At 42.9% G+C, this 23,705-nt stretch overlaps 1 protein-coding gene across 1 annotated transcript in view; it reads right to left on the bottom strand.

The window, feature by feature from the left end:
* STARD13 (StAR related lipid transfer domain containing 13) overlaps positions 1 to 23,483 on the bottom strand; it is a 305,468-nt gene extending 281,985 nt beyond the window's left edge. Inside the window, exon 1 of the mRNA XM_075742017.1 lies at positions 23,345 to 23,483. The gene's annotated coding sequence lies outside the window, so the exon portion shown is untranslated. The remainder of the gene's footprint in view (positions 1 to 23,344) is intronic.
* Between the last annotated feature and the right edge of the window lie 222 nt (positions 23,484 to 23,705).

Here is a 23,705-nt window from a genome sequence, read left to right as displayed (position 1 = left end):
TTTGTGCTATTTGTCAGAAGACTTTGCACTTTGTTTTCTACAGAAAATGATGATGTCTTTTCTGTGTCATAGGAATACTCCTAATCCCAATAGGAATATAAAAAAATAAATAAAAATAAGGGCAGGAAAATAAATTGCAGCATTTGCCCATTTATCCCACACAAATGAGTCTGTAAAATGAAGTTATTTTTAAAAAGCAATACTGCAAATCTTTCAGGGAGTGGGGCAGGAAATTCTGAAACACATTATTCAAAGGCATTTCCTGTAAGAAGTGGACTCCTAGGGCTAGACAGCACTTTCCCAAAAACTGTGGAGCTCCGTGAATATCAAGAGCACGACTGTTCCTGAAAAGCCTCCAGTGCCTACTCTGCTAGTGGTCCCTATAAAATATGTGTCAAATCTAATATTTTGTGTTTCAGTTATGCCTCCTCTAGAAAAGACCCTGGCCATGGATCAGCTAGTCTTGTTTAGTCTTTATCTGACCACTGTGTACTCAAACTCCTAGAATCACTCTTTTCTTTTATCTTTTATTCTACTTCTTTCTGTGTTTTCTTTATTCTGTCTCCTCCCTTTATTTTGTAGGTGGGATGAAGAAATCTAGTGTAAGTCAATACCTGTAGAGTATTTCCTTCCAGAACCCACAGTGAATTGCTGTTCATTTACCTGTGGTCTCGTAGACTTGGCAACCAGCTAACAGCATGATTTCTAAAACGTTAAGGGAAAAATTTCAGGTAATGAAACAAGGTCCAATTAGTGAGACTAATGTCAAAGATTTAATGTCTTTGCAAAAGATTAAAATGTGCACAGTGCCAGAACTGACTTTATTTATGTGTTTTAGACAAAGAGGGACGGAACTGCTGAAACTTCCAGCATGAGCGGCAGCCATTGCCGGTTGTTTGACTTACAACATGACTACAGATGACAAACTCCACTAATCTCTTGTGAGAAATGGACCTTGTCTGAAGAAGCTTGCAATTTAAACATGCAAAACAAGAGGTCAGAGGAAAAACAGAGTCAGAAAACTCAAAGTCAGGTAGCAGGTATGTGATAAAGTCAGCAATTGCATAGAACCAGATCCTCGTCCCGTTTTGTTTCATTCAGGGACTCCAAGTGTTAGGTTATTCTCACAAGAGTACGAGCAGAGAAGTGGCAAAGTAAAACAGCCAAAGTCATTATCACTATATCTAAAAGGTGCTAAAATCCAACTGAAGATTTTTTTCATTATTTAAACGAGTGTTAAACAGGCCTTGAATAGGCTCTGGAAGGCTACCTAGCAAGTCTGTGGCAAGTCCAGGAGCACAGTTTAGGAAGCCCAGACTCGGTTAGAGCCCACGCCACTGGTGAATTGGTCTCACTGCCCCCTTCTTAACTTAGTCCTCCGCTGCTCCCTCCAGCTTAAATGCAGGAGTCAAACGGAGAGCACAACGATTGCATGCTACGTTGATATAAAGCTTTGTCCTCTGATTTTCTAAAACTGCATTTTCGTTTTTGTTTGTTAAAAGACTTGATGTTTAAATCATCTGTTTTAACAGACAAGAAAATGTGTTCTGTTAAAAGATTCCTACACTGTATGTATGGCCTGTTTAAATAACCTTTTTCCCATCTTCTCTATAATCAGAGGATTTGAATTCTAATGCAACACGTTCATGCTAGAACCTGATTATATCCCAGAGCTACAATTCTGAGTGGCATCAGTCCACGGTATCTGACAGTATTTGCCAAAAACATGTCAGGACTCCCCTATAGTTCAAATCACCCCATAAATTCTACACTTACACAACATCGGTGACCTCATACTCAAAGCATGCCTTAATGATCAAGCGAGTGGAAACGTTCAGTAAATACATCGAATGTTTGACATTGTTATCAGTGGGTGTTCCCTGGGTCTCTTGTGAAACAATCCCAAGATTAACGCAAGGCCAAGAAGTGTCAGCCAAGTGAAACCCTTAAAAGTTACTTAAGAAATTTAAATAGAGGACAGTATTTTTCTGTGCTAAAATTCAGCAGAATATTTCTTACAGAAGTACTGACAAAGCACGAATGTATTTTTTGAACTGTGAGTTATCTTCATTGCTTTGACTGGTTTTCTTTTAAGTCATTGCTACTGTCATTATGAAGCTGGGGGAAGTATACCAGCCTCAAGAGGAGTTCTGAGAAATTAAAGATTTAGAAGTCTACAAAATCTTTGATAAAGTCCATTACAAAAATGATGCTCAATATAGACAACTATTTCAGCCTCTCTAAATCTAGCCTTAGAAATACTCCTAATGAAAAGAAGGTTGATTCCAAACAGCAGAGCGCAGTGCCCCCTCCACAGCGCATGAAGGACTTGGCTACTTCTGATTTCCGTATCAGCAGAAGGTACCGACATGCTATAGCAACTTAACAGAGGGAGAGAGGAGTAGAATTTATTCTATTTCCTCTGTCTTTCACTTTAGAAACTGTATTGACTTTATGTATATACGGGTGCTTTCCATGCTGAATATCAAGTGACATCCTATATCAGACCTATGGCGCAGCCTCTCAGGCCCACGCAGACGGTGGGGTCTATCCACATGGCTTTAATGGCCTGAGCAGCACATAAAAGAAGAAACATTTAAACAACTTTGTGTCACAACCACCATGCTTCTTTTGTAGTCTTGTTAGGAATTAAACCCTCACCCTGTAAATATTATACACACCTGATTATGTACCTGATTAGTCTGCTGAAGTGAATGGGACAACTCAAGTGCTTTACGTCCATTAACAAAGAATATATAGGGCAGGGGCTGAGTTTGGAAACTTCATGTTAATATATCTTATATCAATACAGAGGCATAAAAGAGACATTACAAAAAAAATAAAAAAAGTCCCATAGCTAAACTTATCAACAGCAAGAAGTGCAAAACTAATTTCCTGACCTGCTGGCTGGCACTCAGTCAATAGCATGGCCTGGTTACCTCTCTACTGAAACGATTTCTAGCAAATAATTCACATTCATAAGCTAAAGAACACAGATGGAACACCACAAATGACAGATTTGTGATGGTCTGAGCTGAAAGGAACTTACTGCCTAGGATTACAGGTACCTATATGACCGTACAAGTTGGTTATAATCCAGTTCAAGGTGGTGGTAAAAATGATGGATTACAATCACATGTATGTGCTCTACATTACTAAGTAATGAGCTGCACTGTACTACATGTTTTGCCTCCAGGAACATCTACTTATGTCATTTTTTTTAGTCCTTTTTTTGCAGCAGAACATCATAGTTTGATAACCAACATCTTCGGTTTCAGGGGTGTAGCACTGTGCCGAATCTTTATTCTCAAGTACTGTGTGTAAAATGAAATAATTACAACAAAATAGTTTAAGGATTCTATAGAAAAAAAAAAAGTAATCAGGCATGAACATTCATTAGCAGAAGTTTCCCACTTTCCCTCCTTACCTCTCCATTCAAAACCTCGCCGTGCCAATGAGCACATTCACAAGTAAACACGTGTGAGATGAAAAGGGGTGCAATACCCCTTCAACAGCATCCGTGCTCTCAGCTGTGCCATACCTCTTGCGTGGCCTTAAACTACTCTGATGGCCTGACTTTCAGCAATGTCTAAAAAAATAGAAAATCATTTAAAGGGATCTACCAAGCACCTAAACAAATTAAGATTGTCCCATTTGCTTGTATGCTTCAGGAATGAACTTGCAAACCCTAGTGATGAGGGAAAGCTTTAAGGTCTTCCTTAGGAAAAGAGCCGAGCCTGGACCGAGAAATGAGTTGGCTGACATTTGTTCCTGTGCTGGATTCCGCCGCGCTGCAGAGGCATTATGAGCATCCTGATGCTAAGGTAGTTTCTTTATTCCTCCTAGAAGATAAAGCTTGTTTTCATTTTAATCACTTTTTTTTATGACTGAGGGAATTCATGTGGATAGCACCTTACTAGAATACATGATACCAGCCGTTTTGTGATAGATGATGGCTCATTAATGATTTTTAATGTGGGTAAAAAGGCTGTATTACAATAAACAGAAAATATGTTTATCTTGTTACAGCTAATGCCAAGGATAAAATCCTCCGTGACTCCTCTGTGCACAGACAAACCAGACACTGACAGGCCCAGCTGCAGGCCCCAGTTTACCAGTTTATCCATTTCATCCTCAGTGAGTAATTGCATCTTGTCTTGTTTCTAATCTAATTCCATCCATTATCCAAGATGGATAATTTCCAGGGATGCAGTACAAGGGTGGGAACATCTGCAAAGAATAAAACCCATGCAAATCTATTCTCTGATATATGCAGCCCACTACTCTTCTGTCTACACTTCTTCCATCTGAGTAGGTCTGCGTGTGCAGAGAAGACGAAAATGAGAGGCACAAGCCACGATCTGGAATATCCAATGTTTATGTATCACACATAGCAAAAGTGAGCGTATAGCCTGCTGTTGGTGATGGGATACTAAGACCACTGCCTATAGCATGAACCTATATATTTACTTGCACTCCTTGCCTGTCCATACCTCTGTTTCTTGCCTTGTGTTAAATGTGAAGCTTATTCAGGCAGCCGTCACCTTTTTGTTGTGTGCCTGTACAGCAGCCGAAACAGGGGTGTCTCGGTTCGGAAAGGGTGTCCTATGCCAAAAGGTAGCACAAATGAAAACGCCTCTGTGTGAAAAGGACATGTATTAGGTCATTGTCTACATGAGGTAAAGCAGACCAGCAGGATCAAATTGCCCAATTCTCGATGGGCAGAGGTGTCCTCTCTTCAGCACTCTCCCCATTTTTGTCCCTACAAAGCCATCTGGGGACAGTAGGATGTCTTAGCAGCTTCTCAGTAAATGCCCTCCATCACAGTGTCTCAAAATTCAACCCAGTGTTTTAACTGAGTAGCGACTTCATTTGGAAGTGAACCTGAAGGAGCAAAAGGTAAGAGAAGTCCTTGTCTCCAGGAAAAGAAGAGCAAAATGAAAAAGCAAGGAGTCCTTTTTTCCAAAGGCGTAAATCAGCCTTTTAAACTCACAGCCCCAAGGGAACTGCATATGCTATCCATAAAATCAGATTGTTTATGAAATTGGATGTTTGTTTAATTCATTGCTGTTCATGTGCCTGGCTCATCATAAATCTTAATATGTAAATCACTCTACTACATAGATTTCAGCATGTTCAGAGTTCACACTGATTTCCATACAGAAGGCATTAAAGAATTCCCGGTTTAGTCATTAGCACTCTTTCAAAGGGTATTTACAGAGTCAGAAGTGTGTCTCCTCCTCCCAGTGCTCCGTCAGTGGCCTCAAACCCTGCAAGATGAAGGTGGGTTGAGGGCCCCGGGGCTGCACTCCAGCTGCAAGCCTGGGCGCCAATGTGGACCCTGCGGCTCTCTCCCCAGCTCACGGGGGGGTTAGAGCTCTAAACCATGCCCATGCAGTGCTTGTGCTTTAAGACCACATTACGGTTTGGGTCCTTCAGGAGACTCATTTGGGCAGTTAGGTCCCTCTGTGCTGATTTCTGACTCACAGGGGGGTCTGGTGGCCAGCAGTGCCAGGGGCATTGAGCAGATGCACAGCTGTGCTGCAAGGAGGATCGCAAGGACACAGGAAAATTTAAGATATCACTGCCTCAGCTAATAGGCGGTCCGAACTGGACTCTGTAAGTTTGCAGCTCAAGTCCATCCCGGAGCCCACGTCAGGTACTGAAGCAAACAGCAGAGTGCATTTTTAACGCAGAGTTTATCATGCCAGTTTATGTGTTTTAAGGCTGTCAGAGCCAGGATGCTTTTGAGCTCATTTATCTCACAGAAGTCAGCAGCATGATGGAGCATAAAAAGACACCACTGACACAAAAGCAGACTGAAGTTAATTTAAAAACAAAGCTAAACATCTGCTCCAAGAACCAGCTCTCTAATGCATAGATGGGAGCACTAAAGTTTGAAACATTACGGAGTGTTTAACCAGTACCACACCAGCTGTTAGACATTTTTGGCAACGGTGCAGATATTATCTGGCAAGTTCTCGTGAGCAGCTGACAAGAACGAAGAGTGACAGATATAAGAAACAGAAAATGCCAACCATATGGCATGAATATTATGCTAATGTTTCAGGTGTCAAGCAGTAGTCGCTGGTGTTTAATTTCAGTGCGCAAAATTTATATGGATTTTAATGATTACACAATGTTATACACAATTACATTTGCATCTCCGTATTGTTACAAGTGTAATTTTGCCATTTAACAGTAACAGACACTGCACTAAATTTGTCCACTTAGGAGCAATGTTGTTATCTTTATGGCTTTAATAACACATCTCCACCTTACAGGTGTAATATTTATTCCTGCAAACAGCGCCACTGCCGCCAGTGAATACGCTTGTGATCCAGGCTGCAAGACATCGCTGGCTGACGCTGCAGCGTTAGGTTGGTTGTAAACGCTAACGGCCCACGAGAAGTGCAGCAGCCAAGCTGTTTATGGGTATGTCTCCACAAAAATCAACAATGCTGATTTAATCGCCAAACCTCTTCGTGCTGCTGCTGGTGGTGTATTTAGTGTGCGTTTTCGAAGAAGGGGTCAGCCCCTGCCCTGACCAGGAGGCCTCGTGGCAGGCTGGGTGTCTGAGCTTCAGGCAGTGAAGAGGAGCCCCACAGGCAGCTCAGCTCTGCCAGGTTTCCCAAAGGGAGCTGCTGCGAAGCTGTTTTACAGACCATGCACCACGGCAGAAATGGATTTGCTCCCTAAGAAGTGAAAGTAGCAAAGCCTGGTGCCATAAAAATGTCTGTCCTACTTGCTCTGTGTCTCGCACTTGAAGAAGCTTAGATCACCCTCACATCTCTGACGACAAAGGGAAAGGAAAACCAGCCCGAAATGATGGGATTGTCAATAGCTGGCTCACACAGACAAGGCCTAAAAATGTCTGTCTGGTGAGAGCAGACTTGTTTGACAGTTCGTTTTGGGCCAAGGCTGCTTCTCCATCAGTGCATACAGTAGTACGTAGCATGCGTGACACCTGCATGGAGGCATGGGGCGGTGGTTTGACTGGCTGCGAAGGTGGCCAGCACCATCCCTTGCGTCCATTGTACAGAAAGAATAAAAAAAAGAAACAAAAAAGAAGGATGGGGATGTTAAGTAGACAACAGAACACAGAAAACACTCAGTGACTGTTTTTTCATTATCCAAAAAAAGACTTGTGCTGGTAATAAATGTCAGTTCAGGAACCAACCCTCTTTCAAAGAGCTGGAGAAAACAACAACCACTACTTTACTCGGGCAATGGCAGAAAATTTCAAACCCACGATCTGATGGATGGCAACTCATCCATCATAGCTGGGTCTGTGTAGCCTAGAGAAGACTGAGAGGGGATCTTATTAATGCTTATAAATATCTGAAGGGTGGATGCCTAGAGGAAGGGGCCAGACTCTTTTCAGTGGTGTCCAGTGACAGGACAAGGGGCAACAGGCACAAACTGGAACGCAGGGAGTTCCATCTCAACATGAGGAAAAACATCTTCACTGTGAGGGTGACCGAGCACTGGACAAGGCTGCCCAGAGAGGTTGTGGGGTCTCCTTCTCTGGAGATATTCAAACCCCGCCTGGATGCCATCCTGTGCAGCCTGCTCTGGGTGATCCTGCTCTAGCAGGGGGCGTTGGATTAGACGATCTCCACAGGTCCCTTCCAACCCTTATCATTCTATGATTCTGTGAATCTGTGAACAGGGAATTTATGGAAAATTCTGAATCAAACAGCAGCAAAGTTCCTGCTGGGGATGAGGAACCAGGCACAGGTGGACCGCTTTGCCAGAAGAATGGACTTGCTGCAGAGATTGCTTACTAAGACTTTATTTGCATCCATGTAGAATGAAGTGATATAAAATCTTTTAAACATATTTGTGGGGACAGTCTCCACTCCTCGTGGCGTTGCATGGTGACAGCATCATGCAGATATAACGAGTGTCGGCTGAACCGTGTTTTGAAGAGCAGAGTCAGACAAACACACTCAGCAGCTGGTGGAGCAGGCCTGGGAAAGGTGCAGGTGGGGCTGGGAAGTCTGGACACTCCCCGGCTCCGAGTGGAAAAAAGGAATTCCTACATTTTGCAAACACTCCTGGTTGTATTTGTGATTCAGCTCTTTGCTGTGCTCTTGAACTACACTGAAGATTGACTGGATAGAAAAGTCTGCCTGCCCCCACCTGCTACAGTTGCAGTGTTAATATTAAGCTAATGCAGGATATATTTGCTTTAGCTAAAGTAAGCACTTTTTGTCATGAAAGCACCAAAAGAGAACTCAGGTGTTGCAAGACGGACCGAATATCTGCCTGGCGATAAAAGTCGTGTCATTCTCTGGCGAACTCCTCGTGACAGAGGCTTGCTGAGGGGCAGGCTGTCCCGCGCGTGGGTCTCACAGTGGCCTTGCCGCCATGATAAGGTTTCCATTGCCCTTAGATGCAGTTCACACTTTCCAAGTTCCTTGGGAGCAGCATCGTCTGCTGCTTCTAGCAGGCCTTGGAGTCAGCCAGCATCAGAGGGTCTCCCGTAAGCCCTCACAGCTCACTAGGGCCCCGCAATTCACTACCTAGCTGTCACGCTAATATCACCTCAACATGTCTGCCTACTCTCAGCTGCTGTACTCATACTCCTATCAGCAGTGAGAGGCAGAGCAGCGCTCTCGGTATTTTTACTTCCCTGTTTTTCTAAAGGGCATAACCAAGTGTTTTCGTAAGTGCAGTCTAGCTTTTTGCTCTTTGAAAAATCTTCAGGCCAAGTCTGCATCTCATTTTTCTTTCCTATATAGAGCTTTGCATTTCAAGAGAGTTAGCTCACAACGTTTTTAAAGTAATATTCAATGTACAATTCGTATTACCACAGGACTGATGCTAGTCCATGCTCCCAGCTTTCAGGTTAAGCTCTGGAAACTGCATTTTTATATGTAGAGAACAGCTCTGGTCATACCGCTTAGTGCAATAACAATTACAAAAGGAGGAAAAACATCGCACTCTAATTATCCCCTAACTGCTGCAAAGGCAAAGCAAGGGTAGTGTTTAGGCATAGCCAGAAGTGAGATCTAAGGCCCATAAGTGGAGGTAGGATGCAGCCATCCCATAGTAAGTCTCTGTGCTTTCAGTTTAGTACGTTGTCAGTCTTGCTGTTGCACCAAGGATATTTTGCATCTATATCTAACATAGCAATCATTTTAAGTTACCTCTTTTATTTTGCTCTGAAAAGGCATGAAGCCATATGCTCTCAGTTTGGAGGTGATAACCAACAACTCTGCTGGTAGCAATGACTGCTAGGTCAATGTTGAAAAAACAGTGGAAAGAAAATAATAATATTGGAATCGCAGCAGAAGCAGGGATCTGCATGGGCACCCAGGTGGAGGAGGCAGACATGTGCCTGATTCCACGGGCAGAGGCACGGCGAAGCAGGAACGTGCCATCCCCTGCACAGCCCTTGGTGAGGAGAACGTGGAGGAGCAGCAGACGGCGGAGTCCAGCGTGGACATGGACAGACAGGAGCCAAGGGATGCGGGCGCTGCTGCTCCCTGCCCTGGTACTTATCCGTGGGTTGCCCTGGGGAGTGCATTTCACATCTCTGGGTTTCTGTTCATCCTCCCACCTTTTGTTTGTGATCTTTTCAGAGCAGGGCCGTCTCCTAATACATGTTTATACAGTGACTAGCACGATGAGGCCCTGATCTTGCTTGAGGCCTTTAGGCATGACTGTAATACAAACAATAAATCATCATCATAAAACAGGACTGCACAGATCCATAACTTCTGTCATAACTCACGTCTGAAGTGTCAGCAGCTCACAGACACATGGCAAGGTCAGGGAGACCATGAAGGGCCAGAAGTGAATCCACACAGAAAAGAGGAGATGCTGAATGGCTTTGAAATATTTTTAATATCTGTCAGTGTTATACTCATGTCAGTTCACAGCTGATTTCCTTTATTGATGCCACCTCCTGACAGCAGCGATCTGGCCGGGACAAGGATTGAGCCATATATCACAGGAGAAGGTGGTGGTGGTCACCAGGGTTCAACTTGCAAGAAAACGTGCATGTGCGGTTGGCAGGTGCTTCCCATCCACACCTGCACTGTCCCCCAAGCTGCACTGAGTGCACCAAGCAGGCAACCAAGCTTCAGAAAAAAGCATTTATTTGTCCTTTTATTACTTATGAAGGTCTACAGACCCTTATTTGTATAGAATCATAGAATCATAGAATGGTTTGGGTTGGAAGGGACCTCAAAGATCATCCAGCCCCCCTGACATGGACATCTTAAAGCCCCCCCTGACATGGACAGGGACACCCTCCACTAGACCATGTTGCCCAAAGCCCCATCCAACCTGGCCTTGAACACTTCCAGGGAGGGGGCATCCACAACTTCTCTGGGCAACCTGTTCCAGTGCCTCACCGCCCTCACAGTGTATCTCTTCTCTTTTTCCCCTCTGTCCCATGGAAGAAAGCTGTGTGGGTATCTCATGCAGGGGATTTCAGCAGCTCTGGAGACCCTCTCTCCTGCCTGTGAGTCAGCTCAGGTGTACTCAAGGCATCGCTGGCTGGAGAACCGCTTCCCCAGCCGGCATTCCTGGGCAGCCTCCAGGCACATGGCTAAATTCCCTGACAGACCCTCAAATCGGCACCAGTCAACAACATGCTTTGCAAAAGCTGTCATCGCACTCTAGGGTTACACATATTTTCAGTGTCCCCTAACCTGTAGAGGCAAGGAGTCTGGGAGACCCGGAGTGTAACAGGAAACGGTTCACTGCAGGAATGTAAGGTGCTGAAGGTACAAACTCTAGAAGTTATGTCCATTCAAAGCAAGTCAAGTAAGCATACAAATATCTTTAAATCATTATATCTGGCAAGAAGCCACGCTGTGTTTTCAGCCAAAGTGTGATGCTTTGAGAAAAGGTAGCTTTGGTGAGCTGAATATCAGATGAAAAAGAAGCTCTAAGGAAGGTGCAAGATGTATTTAATGGAAAAATATTTTGTTGATGATGAACGGAAGGATTTACGCTATTTCTCCCTGTACCTTCACATCTTCTGGGTAACAATGATCAGTTTCCTCCTTATTCCTGAGATCAGAACTTTCAAAATATTTTTAAATCTTTCAAAAGAAATTTAAAGTCTTTCCTGCTGTAGACCACTGAAGGCTAGCCTGTCTGTCATGTTGATTTGATGGCTTACCCAACAGGGAATACCATCTTATTCCTAGTTGTGACTGTATTGTCAGGAGCTTCTTTAGCGACTCCTGTTTGTCAGATGACATCATTTGTTAGACAATTACAATAAGAAGGATTTTTTTCGGAATCCGTCTTCTAAAAATATTAAATTTGGTACTGAGTACTCTAAATGAAAGCAGTTTATTATTCAATTATATTGCCAAAATCATGCATGCTATTGAAAGAAATAAATCAGTCCCAGATTCAGATCCTGGTGTATCAGCAATACCAGAACAACTTCTCTTACTCCATTATTGTGGAGTAAATCTCCATAATTAGGGTGAGAATTGGGCCAAGTAGCTCTGGCAGAACTGACAGCATAAATCAGATGAACACAGAGAATTAAAACAGCGGAGCAGGAAGTAGAAAAGTGGGAAGGGCTGAGAAATGACATCAAATAAAGGAGATGTGAAACAGATGTGCTCAAACCTGGGCAAGGATGTGCTTTGGGATAAATGAAACAGACAACAGTGCAAGAGGCAGTTTTCCCTGGAGAGCTACCCAATAGTAAATTGCTTTAAAGAAGAATTTGAATTCAGAGAATATGGCATAGTCCATATGATAACGCATGCATTAGGCACTGAGAGAGAAAAAAACAACATAGAAAAAGATCCAGAGGAGGAAAAGGACAAAAAATGTTCAAACAAAAAGCCAGCCAAAAGGCTGGACAGAAAGCAGAAGTTTTCAGAGTGTGCAGGAATCAGACTTGTGAAATCTGGACACTACCTGAAGGCAAAAAGCACATCAGTTTTCTTAAAGTAATTCAAATAATTTGGACTGCCCTTCAGTATGATCTAAGCGGGCTACTGACACACTTAATGTTAGATGCAATGCCACTAAAACATTGCTTGGGCATTCTTGTCTTTTGTTTTACTGCTGCCATGACAATGCAACAGCCCACGAAGCATCGCCAAAAGAATCCTCCCTCCACGAGGCATCACCAAAAGGGTCCTCTCTCTAGGCTGACTATGCTCGTATCTTGCTATATGAAGGCCAGATCCTGGCAGTGTTGGGCCAGCGTCCCATCCTCATTGCAATGTTCAGACACCCTCTGAATTACCTCGTTTAAATCCATACAAAACAAAGCTCTTTGCGTCCTGGTTTCAGAAGATCAACTTGTCATCCTCTCTCATCCTCCCCACAGACACTGATGTCAGGTCCTCCCCTTTGAGCTCACCTTTTCTACCAAATCTTTCAGCTTACGAGACTGACCATCCCTCACTTTGCCCAGCTACCAGCAGCAGATTCAACTTCCAGTCTAGCATCTGCCTCTCTTGCTTTCCTTCCACTCACATGTAAAGTTAACCTAGTAAACTTTAACATAGTTTTTAATATAGTTTAAAACTTTAACTATAGTTAACTCTTAATTTTTAATATAGCTAACTTATTGAAGTCATCTTCAAAATCTCTCTTTGAATCCTACTTCTGTTGTGGTGTCCTGCAGCTAGTGCTCATCTGACAGCGGCTAGGTGAATGTGGACTTTTGTTTCTACTTCTGCTTTCTAATTTTTACTTCTACCTATTGTTTTTTGTTGCCATCTCATCTCCCCAACTGTTAGTGCAGGTAAGTTTGGAGCAAGGTGGGGCTGAGAAGCTGTCTGACTGTCAGTGCAGTCACTGTAACGTGAAGAAAAGTCCTCCTACCATGGAAAGTCTTCACTATGGGCAGGGCTAGGGACTATTTGCTCTCATTACCATCATCTCCAGGAAGGCTAGGAGACATCTGTTGAATCTGTGTAATAACTCTGACTTCCATTTGCCCTTTGTCTTTCCAGCTGCAGAGACCCACCCTAATCTCTCATTAATAACATAAAAATAAAAACACTGGGTTTTTTTCCCACCTCCAGGCAGCTGCAGAACCTTCCCTGACCAGCTGTAAGCCAAATATCTTGTCTCTGGAGACCTAATGCTTGGGAAACCCACTAAGCGGTCTTGGTTTGCAATCTGTGAAAAGCAGCATTTTCCCTCATACTCCATGCCTTTCAGCTAGCTTAATCTGGGATCAGCAACAAGGGGAGATGATATGGGCTGAACTCATGGCAAAGGAATGCAACAGAGAGAATGGCAGTGGCAGAGGAACAAACTAGATACTAGGTTATTTCATTCCTCAGCGGTATCATGTAATATTTTAAATGAAGACTAGCATTAGTTGCCATCCCTGTTCTGAATCCCAGCGTTTCTCTCTCTTTACGGCACTGGACTACAAGGCTTGGGCTCCTCAGGAGGCTTTTATTGGCCGGCTCAGCTCTACAAGTTGTTGACATTGACTCAGCCCTAGAGCTGTTCGCCAATAACATAGTTAGCAAAGGCTGGCCTCCTTGACTAACTTGGCCAGAGACACCTCGCGTGCAGAAAAGAAGAGATGTGGGATTTACTTATGGGTGCAGCTCTACCAGGAGAATCAGACACATGGTCTTTAATATTTTTCCATGTTTTCTAAGCCCTGCCAAACTTCTGGAGACTTTCCCATTGCCGTTCTGTCCCCATAGTGTCTCCTGGAGGAAAGACATGGAGCTGGCCAGAATAATAATAATTGAATAATATGAAAAATGAATAATAATATTCCCCCAAGTCACAGTCACGTTGCCTGAGGCTGCCTCCAGCATGCAACCTCATGGAGAAAGGGGCTGAGGGACTGGGAGTCAATCACTCCCATTTACATCAGAACTGCATCCCCACTGGCAGGTGTGGCCTTATTTCCATCATTTTCTTGGCAGTTTGGAGGTTCATCATCAGATAGGATTGCTGGCCAGATCACGCGTGGGTGCCGCACCTCTGGAGGCATGCCATCAGGAGTTCCCTGTCCCTGCTCCCGCTGAGGTCAGGGCAGAGGTCCCCATCAACCGCTGCGCACACAAGGATGTGACCTTAAAATCACAACTTTTTAAATCTTTTTGGAGGAACACAGATTGCTGACAGAGACTTTGAGGTAATCTAAATCTTAGGTGAGGATGAAAACTCTGTGAAGTTCAATCTCCAAAGAAAGATTTAGTTTGGCCATATCTTAAATCTGGGGATTGATTAAAAGAAGAAAAGTTTCAGTGACTAATTTCTACAGGGTCTGAAATATAACAGGTTATTAAACACACAGCCCAACAGCTGCAGAATTTGACAGAGACATTGTTCTCCCTGAGCATTTGGTAATAGAGTATTTCAGATGATTAAATAGCTAATAAAGTCAGAGTCTTTGCTAAGTAGATGGATACCAGCAATATTGCAAAGGTAATTATAGATTTCTATCAAAAAATTCTTGACTCAAAATATTTATTCTCAGACTGAAGCTAATGTGCAGGTCTCAGTTAAAGAGAAAATATTTTAGCCACTATTAAAAGGTTTCCAATTTGCTCTACTGTAGTGGCTTGCAATTACAACCAGTTTCAAGGTGTGTGTTTTCAGATTGAACATTCTGTTTTTCAAGGTAAATTCTCACCAGCTGTCACATGAAACTATTTCTCCCATTAATCATGACCTTACGCTTTTTCGGCAGCACAGGGATCTGCATCTTTAGGTTATTTATTTTCTTTACTCCTTCACAGGCATGTATGTCTTTAAAGTTACAGTGGTAAGAAAGGGTCAGAGGAATAGCAAACAGTGCTAGGGATGCTTGCAAAAAAAAAAAAAAAAAAAGAAACCTGCAGAAGAGTCCTGCATGCACAAAATTATTCATTTGCCTCTTTGTTGCTATTTCAGTCTGTCTTTTTTTCCACTGATCTTTTAGCTCCTTTACTCCTCCTCTGTGACGGCCATTAGAAAACCAGGGTATATTTTTTATCTCTTGCACACACAGCTATGCTAGCTAATTCATGAACCACAGCAAAAAAATTCTTTACATCAGTAAATTATCCTATTATCACAGGGGAGCATGCAGCAGAGCTTGTATTTACACTTAAGCTAGTCTATCTCTACCTATGATTATTTTTGCCTGGTTTATGAAAATGTAATAGATGCTCATTTCCATTTAGTCAAGCCAATACACATCACACAGCAATGCCCACGTCTGCTTTGCTTTGCATTTCTTGGTATCATCTGCTTCACCAACCCCACTCCCTGCCTCAACGCACTCTTCTTCCTCTTTGAAGCCCTCTCTTGAGGACTCATTCCTGTTGTAAAATCAGTGAGAAATTAGAGGGCAATGCCTCAACTATAGAGCAATAAAAGATATTTTAAATATATACAAAGAAAACATGTCATTGCATTCCTCTCCTACCATTTGGGTAGCACTGCATTTCTCAGACAAAGCATTTGCAAGAAGCAGAGAGTTTCTGGGTAGATGCATACGGCACCGAGGCTGGAGGAAGAGCTCTGGAGACCAGCATGCTCTTGCTGCAGATGTGGCTGCCTCTACCACCTGCGGCTCCAGCATCACCGTCTGTGGGGTAAAGGACAGCCCATGCTCACCCCAGCTATAAAATGTGGCGTGGAGATGGCTGTGACCACAACTGTGTGGGCAGTTTCACCTGCTCTGACGTCGTTAAGAAGCACCCTCACAGATTTCATGTCCACACATAAAATCCCCCAGTAAAACACATGTGAAGAATGGGTGCCAGCCCCTGAGCTCCAGTCCTCCAGGAAGATCACGTCATGGGTCAAGACGGGATTGCTGGTGTACTCGATCGTGCTGATCGGTTGTAAAAATAGTCACACCAAACCCACAAGCAGGACTGTCCCTTAGTTATCCTTTATTCACGAGAAGATCAGTCTCACAAGCTAACTATAAATAAAGGATTTCAGCCGAGTGCACGTGGGGTGCCTGCACAGTCGGAGGGGGTTGTGGCACCGCGGATGCAAGCACGGAGTGTGTTACAAATGACTGAAAGCTGTAGAGCTCACAGCAAACCTGTGCAAGTACTTGAATGTGCAGGATCCAGCAGGTTTTGAAGGCTACTACAATACGTCTTAAACTACTTATTCTTTTGCATCTAAATACAGTTGCCAGGTCGGTTAAGAGTTAGGTCCAAGCCAGAAATTTGTAACAAAATCTCAATTTATACAGCAGAGCTCAGGGAGACTTGTATCCTTTTTTTTTTTTTTCTTTTTTCTATTAGCAGCCATCAAAGTGAAGTTTGAGTGTAATAAAGAGCATTTTAATCTCTATTTTCTGCACTGACCATCAGCTAGCTAGATCTTTTATTTCTACTGTCAGTGACAATAAGAAATTGGTGACAAAAATTAGTATTGTGGTTGTAACTGCAGTGTTATTTATAAACAGCTAGATGCAGAAAAAATGCAATTTAAATTTCATTGTAAGCAATATTCAGGCCTAGAGCTCCCTAATGCACAATTCATAGCTGCTTAAATTGTAGTCATTACTCTCATACTGCAATACTGTTTGTCATGATAAAGGGAAATTACTTTTCTGTCAATTACTCCTGCAAGATTAGTTAATTTACATTTCAAAGGGTATGGAGCAGCATCTCAATTCCATGGAGATGTTTCTCAGAACAACTATTTGGCAATTTAAGGTTTGGGGGAAAAAGTAAATGGAAATTGACTTCAAAATTTTAAAATGGGACAGTGCATACATCCCAAGGTCTTTGTATCCCAATGAAGAGCAGCGATGAGAGTAGATATATCACTTAGAGACTGCTAACTTCAATGTTGCAGAAAATTGTATTGAGGACCTGGAAGAGGCATGCTCCTCTCTGCTTCACTACTGGGCAGCCAAGCTGGCAGCATTTGAAATCACTGCTCATGACTACACGTGAGTTGTGCGTGCAAATCATCCATGTAAAACATAATACCCTTGGCATCCCCTTCTGCTAACATCTGCATATTTGTTTAATCCATGTTGAGATGGATATAGCAAGAGCCAAAAACACGAGGAGGAATGTTATTTTTACTTACTTGCTTGGAAATTCTGGGTGAGTTTTAGCATGTCTGACTTGAATGCCCACCTGAGGCATCACAGCTCCTGATCCTAGCGGCATAATTTAAAGTGCTGAAGTTTGGTGACTGAGTTCCTTGCAGAGGTGATGGAGTAACTGAACGCAACGGTGCCTGAGGGACAATGCAGCGCTCTTCCAGCAAGACTGAGAAGCTCTTTCAGGATGAGTACTGGAGCATCCCCTGGGTTCCCTCTTGCTAAAATGAGGAGTGGCGTGGGAGGGAGCAGCGGCCATGCCTCCTGCAGCCTCTGCAGTGCTCCTGGAGGTGAGGGCACTTGCAGACATGGCAGGACACAGTCCTGTCACTCTCCAGCCTGCAGGGATTCATGCCCACGTATTCCCAACAGAAAGAGTAACATCTCTTCCCTCCAGAGAAATAGTGGAAAGGCCTTTGGAAAACTCAGCGTTCGAGTGAGGCCTCAGATTTAGCACCGAGAGTGGGCAGGGTTATAACCCACCTCTACCCTGCAGCCAGGCAGGGTTGCTTAAACCACCTCGAGTTGAGGTCACGGGTATTTTTTTGCGAGTAGAACAGAACCTGTGGAGTGCAGACACACTGTGTAGGTGTACTGCCACAGATTATGTGCAGCTGGCACAGCAGAGTTTAACCTCTAGGTATTATTGCAATTAAAATGATGAAATACTAACAGAGCGGAGGCATCCTCAACACTGACGCTTGTGTTCAGGCATGTCGGACTATGCTGATACTGATATCCCAATCCTATATTGGCATCACAGCTCTCATGGCGTTTTGCAATATTTTAAATTTTAACCCCTGCCAAATTGCAGCAAATGTAGTCACAGTCCTCCTTCCCGATACTGCTCTCTTGATACAATGAGGGGCAGAGTATCCTTATCTTTCCTCCCCAGCCCGAGCTGCGTGCAGTTGCTGTTGCTGCGCTTTGGTGCAGAATGTTTCAAAGGCAGAAATTGCACAGGAGGGAGTTCTCTGAAGAGTTTATGAAGTGTTTGAGGGCACCTTAACTATGTGTTATTTCTGTTCCCATTAGGTTTACTGGATTTGTAACACTGCTCAACCCAAAACTGGACTCAGCTCCATCCGCCCATTAAAAACTTCACAAAGTGCTTAAGAATCATGAACGTTTATGTTGCCTTCAATTATTTTCCATTTCAGTTGCCTGGATTTTCTTTTGAGATGCATTTTCTTGGTTAACATCAAGACTAGAATCCTTCCTTGCATAAAAGGTAAATCCACATTTGTTTCCAAGAATCGGTGTTTTCATTAGGTGGGACTAAATTCTGCTGGCTAATAAAGATAGGTATGAAGACATGAAGGTAGGTGTAAAGATATAAAGGTAAAAAGATATGTATCAAGGCATAAAGATATAGATTGGAATTTTTAAAGTTTCAGCTTGAGATGATGACAGACAATATCCAAAATTATTTTCAGACTTTTTTTTCTTTGGCTAAACTCCAAAATACTAGAGTCAGTCCCACTGGTTTGCTCACAACTTAGGTCTTTAAATGCCTCTTGTTTAAAATATAGTTAATTCCTCCATTTGTGTCACCGCAATAACATGCCAGGGAAAGAGCTCTTAGCCCTTTATTAATAGAGGGACAGATATATCTTAAACCATAGCAGTTGCTGGTTCGATATGACATGTAAACTTGAAAAAGGTAGGGTTCTTCGTGATGGCCAGATATGCCATTCACACTGCTGTAATTTCAGGACATAATGCAGTGGCACTGAAACAGCTGGGGTTTAAATGTTGAAAAATCCAGTTGTGGTTGTAAAGATTTTGGCATCACCTGCGTTTGGGATGCCTGTAATTTTTCTGGATGGAGCTGTAGAGCCCGTGGTCCAGGTTGCTCAGCAGTGCACCTCCCTCCTGCCCTGCACATCCCCCTTACAAGTGCGTGAACCCAAATGATGCGCCTGCTTTTGGCACATGAATACAGCTTTTTTTTCTGAGAACCCACAACCAGCAATTTAATTAAGGTAATTTAATTTGTCTTCAAAACAATGTATTATGTGTTAATTAAGGTAACTTAATTTGTCTTCAAAACAGAGTATTATTCATTCACCCTAAGGCACGAAACACATAGCACAAAGGGTAAAAAACAGCATCAGAGGTACATGACTCTTACTCATACCCTCATTTTTCCCCTTGCCAGCTCTTGTGCTTTCTCATTTTCAGGTTCAAGAAGCATTTGTGTAGTATTAGCACGAGTCTGTTTTTTCAGTGCTTTCCCTTGCCCTGTAACTCCCTTCCTTTCACACGCTGCTTCTGGACAGCTTCTCTCAGGTGACTCAAAGGCCCCAATTTCACAAAGACTTTGTGCGATTATAGCATGATAGTTCTCAGGCCTGAAAAAACAGTGATATTAGCAGTGTTGAAGCTAAGGTGTTATCTGTTATGTCCACAAAACTCCTTAAATTTGTGGGCTTTTTTTAATGTGCTGAGCTACTGCTTCTGTACTTCTGCTCAATCCCTTTCATAACCCATATTGACGAGCTAGACGACAAATATTCCCATCTCACAAATGCATATGTGGAAGCAGAATATTCATTTTAAAAATAAAAAATTTCAAGCAGATTTTTCTACTTTCCTACTGGAACTACTTATTCCAAAGTAACAGCTTGTGACACGTTCCTGCCAGCAGCAGCAGATGCAACAGAATGATAAATATTTATGAAAGGTAAGATTTTATAAAACTTTAAAGTTTTGATAAAACATTATAAGTCTCTATAAAAGTTTTATATTTAGGCCACATACATCACATGAATATTTTGTGTTACAGGTAAACCTTGTGCCCGTGCAGACAGAATTTAGTAAGTTATTTTGGACTTAACGGAGTGCTGTTGTTGAGAACGTGCCCACATAGTACAAAAATATCTGAGTAATGATAAAAAGTACTTCAAAAGAAACTATTTTAGCTACAGTTCAGCTGAGCCTTAGCTTCATCTAATCCCCACTTCAGTGGCAGATAGCAGCACACTTCATTCTAGGAACTTGTGAAGCACCAAGAAGAACAGGCACTCCCCAGCCTTTTGGCTTTGGTGGTGTTTTTTTCTTGGTGATGCTGAACGTTTAGAGACTTGAGTGTCCCTGGAAATCCAGACAGCAGGTAGCACTTGTAATGAACTCCTTAAAATCTGAACATACCACTTCTTTGTTTCCCGTTCAGAGTAATCAGGAAAGCAGCCTCACCCCAGATCCTATGCGGAGCCCTCCCCTTGAGATCCTTGTGTAGCTTTGGCCTTTCCAACTAGCAGAGACGAATTGCTATTGGTAAAAACATCACAGAATTCAGTTCTTTAGCTGCAGCAGGAAAGGTATAAACCAGCAATAGCAGTATGAGCTGCTCTCCCATCTGAAACACGGCCAACTTGTGCCTTTGGGATGAATTTCAGGAGATAAGACAGAGTCTGCTGATAGCCACGCAAAACCTCTCCCGTGTTTAGGGCAGCAGCTCTGGACCGTCCTAGCATGCAGAACAGGGAAGTCAAAGCAGTCGTAAGGAAGCCCCACCTATAGTACAAAATAATCCCATTAGTCTTTCCACGACAAAGACCTGGGAGGTTTTTTTCTGGGTATGGGAACAGTGTGGTTATCATCACAAAACAGAGGCGGAAACGCCTCTAGGAACAGGGAAGTGGCTTCCAGGAGGTCCCAGAGTATGACAGACAGCAGCACTTTCACAGCAAGAAGCCAAGCCTTCTAAAACTACATCACCAGCAAAGAACAACATAAACCTAAAAGTTATCAAGGAAAACCTAAAATCTTTCTGAGCAGGAGGAAAGAAAAGAGAGTAACACATGCACTTTATTGCTTGAAGTACACGTCAAGGGGTTCGACAAGATGCGGTGGCAAGTAGTTGGATTTAGCACCTTTCTGCAAAACGGTGCACCGTTTGAAGAGACATAACTGAGGTAATGTTGGTGGAATAGAAGTGAGATTGTGCTGTTTAATCTTTTGGAAGAAGGTGCAGGTGAAAGCACAACTGGAAGCTGGCAGGACCACCGCCATCCTTCTGCTAGCAATGTGCACAACTGCAGCAGCTCTTCGTTGACCTCCTCGCCCAGCCTGGCAGGGATGCCAGCTGGATGTATGGAGCCACATTCCAACTCCGGTCACGCTGGAACGGATCCAGGGTCATGTCATTGACTTCAATGAAGTTATTCTTTATTCACGCTTGCCTAGCTGAGAATCTGGCCCATTCTACCTAGGTAGCAATACCTAGTAGAGAAAAGACTGCCAAATTAAGGGAACAACAAGAACCAGACTATGTCACACGAAGGGGAAACATTTTATATTATAAGGATTATAAAGGCCCTTTAGTTTAAGGACTTTTATCAGCATTTAAAAGACAGGCCACTGAAAAGCATTGCTGTTACGTGCCTAGATTTTTATTTTTTATGTACTTTCATTTGCTGTTTGAGAAAACCGCAAGAAAATTCATTGATAGAGGTTTGATTTTAACATTATTGAAATAAAAATACTGCGGATTGTTCAACACAGAACACTAATTCATTATACATTTATTAGCAGTTTGGGTTAAGACTTCTTCCATTTAGGATTTTGTCCACATCAATTAAGAAGGCCTCTCTGGATGAAATATGTCGAGTTTCATGATTTTTCTCCATGGCAGCAATTTTCTGACAGTGCCAAATTCAGCCTTGGGAAAACCATTGTGGTTTACTCTACTGGACAAATCCAGGGTGTCCCTGCTGTAGGGACCAACAAAAGATAGAGGAAAGGAATGAAGTTAAAGGAGATTTATCATCACTGTATTATTCCCAATAAGTTCAAATTCACTCAGGCTTGATGATACTGTAAATCTGACTTCAGAGATCCCAGTGCTGTAACAAAAACTCTGTAACCAATGAGGTAAGAGTAGCAAAATGGTATAGATTTACTCTAGCAGTTCATTTATTAAAGAAATATTGACATCTACTTTGTACCAGGCTGAATTGCCTCATCGCCAGTGGTACGAAGTTGGTATACATCCCATGTTATGTGCTCTGACTAATTCAGCAGAAATGCACTTGTATGCCCACACCTCATCTGGATGCTGTTTGTGTTGCTGTGTGATCTGGAGGTGCCCAGATGGAGAACAAGCGGTGGTGGATTCACGAGGGATGGGATTTCTGCCATACCTAGTTAGCAATAACACACCACTGATTTTTCTTTTCGTATCACCTTTGGATTTCAGCTGGGTCCACCAGAATATCAAAGTATAAACTGATGAAATGCAATTGCTAAGGCACAGAAGCATAAAGTTGCTTGCTTTCTAAGGGAAATACATGTTAAATTGGGAAGGTTGTTGGATTGTTTTGGGTGGCTAGAGAGAGATGTGGAAACATCTAGACAGGATTTGAAACAACTTTTTTTTTTTTTTTTTTTTTTTTTAAGCATGTATATCAGCTCTTACTAACATCTAAGTGAATCAAGAAAAGTTCCAACATACAGCTCTTTTCACTCAAGATAGTATATAAAATAACATCCTAGGATGACAGAGGTCATCCTAGACCATCCCGGACAGTTCCTATAGGAAAATTAAAATGTCATAAGCCTGGAGTTGCAAACTACCTGCTCAGGTTTTGTCTCCCGATGTGGGTATCAGCCCCCAGAGCTCTCCCACAGAAACACATTTCATTATTCCTATTCAAACACATGCAAGAAAGAGCAGGTTATTAATGTTTCAGCTACAAGAATGATCCTCCTGTGCACTAGTAAGTGCTATGTATCTGTTAAAATTATTTCTATAATTCTGCATCACAGTGGACAATATTCTTTTAAACTAATTTCCCGCAATCATCATTAATTGGCCAGCTTGCTAACACCTGGTACCAGCAGATTTTTCATCTAGCGAGTGCAGTGCCACATAATGGTAACAGCAGGTTTTAACCTAAACCCTCCCCGCACACAAGCAAACATCAAATGACTCCTGTGACAAAGACACACAGACCAGCCTGACATTTGCTGATAACTCCCAGGAGATTCTTCCTCAGCACAAGTAGTCCTGCTCAAACATATTTTTCCAGCGGCAAAGATAATTTGAAACCATTTCCAGCTAGACTAATTGCATTCACTGAAAAGAGCATCCTCCTCTGTACACATTTATTAGTCCAGCCACAAAAGCAGCTAACACTTTGTGAAGTTTTCCAAAGCAATAATTATTTCATCTTATGAGAATTCAGAACAGCTTGCTTGATAATGAAAAGTTATTATGCAGATATAGATACTTCATGCAAAGTTGCACACACACACAAAAAAAAAGTAGGCATTTAAAACTGATGTTTAAATTCCACTCACAGTTTTGAAGTCTAAGCATAAAACTTCTTACTTTGCAGCTGTAGCTCCAAGCTGTCTGGAAAGATAATGCAGTCCATCAGATATCCTGGTTTTGTTTTCTTGCATAAAAATATCATCTGTCATAGGCACAGGAGCTGACTCCAAGGTCCGGCCCCTTCTGCGGAGCACACCAATCCGGAGACCCTGGGAGCACATGTGGAAAGCCGCTCGCCGGCGCGCCGGTCACGGGCAGCATATGCTCCGTGGGACCCAGGTGCCAGACGAACGCGGGTGTCAGCGAAACAGGGCGCTGGGGGTCCCCCAGCTGCCGCAGGAGGAGACGCGGAGGGCTGGCGGGGGAGCAAAGGCTGAGCCTTTCGCA

The sequence above is a fragment of the Balearica regulorum genome, chromosome 1 (assembly GCF_011004875.1).
Source record: "Balearica regulorum gibbericeps isolate bBalReg1 chromosome 1, bBalReg1.pri, whole genome shotgun sequence".
Taxonomy (NCBI): Eukaryota; Metazoa; Chordata; class Aves; order Gruiformes; family Gruidae; genus Balearica; species Balearica regulorum.
Note: the sequence above shows the minus strand (reverse complement) of the source record. Positions and strands in the feature narration are given on the sequence as shown.